Source organism: Mus caroli, chromosome 4 (genome assembly GCF_900094665.2).
Source record: "Mus caroli chromosome 4, CAROLI_EIJ_v1.1, whole genome shotgun sequence".
Classification (NCBI taxonomy): Eukaryota; Metazoa; Chordata; class Mammalia; order Rodentia; family Muridae; genus Mus; species Mus caroli.
Genome location: NC_034573.1, coordinates 116097879 through 116098787, shown reverse-complemented (window position 1 = coordinate 116098787; position 909 = coordinate 116097879).

The following is a 909-nucleotide window of genomic DNA, read 5'->3' as shown; positions in this document are numbered from 1 at the left end:
TGGGATTAAAGGCGTGCGCCACCACGCCCGGCTTCTCTCTATCTTTTTATAAACACAACAGCCTTGGCCAGGACGGAAGTTTTGTACAGCATCTATTATAAAGGACAGTTGAAACTGGACATAGTGGTGCATGTCTTTAATCCTGGCACTCGTGAGGCAGAGGCAGGTAGATCTTTGGGTTCAAGGCCATCTGGTCTACAGAGCAAGTTCCAGGACAGCCAGAGCTACATAGTTAAACCCTGTCTCAAAAAAACCAAAAACAACAACAAAAGACAGTTGACACCTTCCCATAAACCATGAGGATGATCTCTGAGCATCCTTCCAGGTTCAGTGAAGGGACGAGTTTGTGCAGCTAGCTCAGTGGATGGCCTGAGGTTTCATGACTCATGTCAGGCAGTTGGCTTCCTGCCAACTGAGGTTCTATCAGGGTAAGCAGATAGAAGGACGTGGCTTGTATCAGGATCTGATGTCCCAGATCCTCAGAGCCAAGGACATAAGTGTGCTGCTCCTGTGCCTAGCAAGCTGTAAATAGACGCTTCTGCACAGCACAGCGCCTTCTACCCTGTCCTCAGCACTGGGCCTAGCCCAAGCCCATCCTCAGGACCAAAGACTCACAATTTCATTCATAATTTGTATCAGATGTTGTAACTTGGCCCCTGAGATCCCGAGCCAACTGTCATGCTCCACCGCTCCTGAGAGCTTACAGGAATGTTCCAGCAAAGTTCAATCCCGCTCCAGCCACTGCCCTTCTTGGGTTTCATAGACTGCCTCCGAGTTTGCCTGGTGGCGCTGAGGCGGCAGCAGGGGAGCAGGCAGTGCTCTAAGGGCCTCGGGAGCCTGAATGAGAAGCTAGAGAAGCAACTGGCTGCCCATGAAACATGTCTGTATCGAGGCCGGAGTCAGAGCATG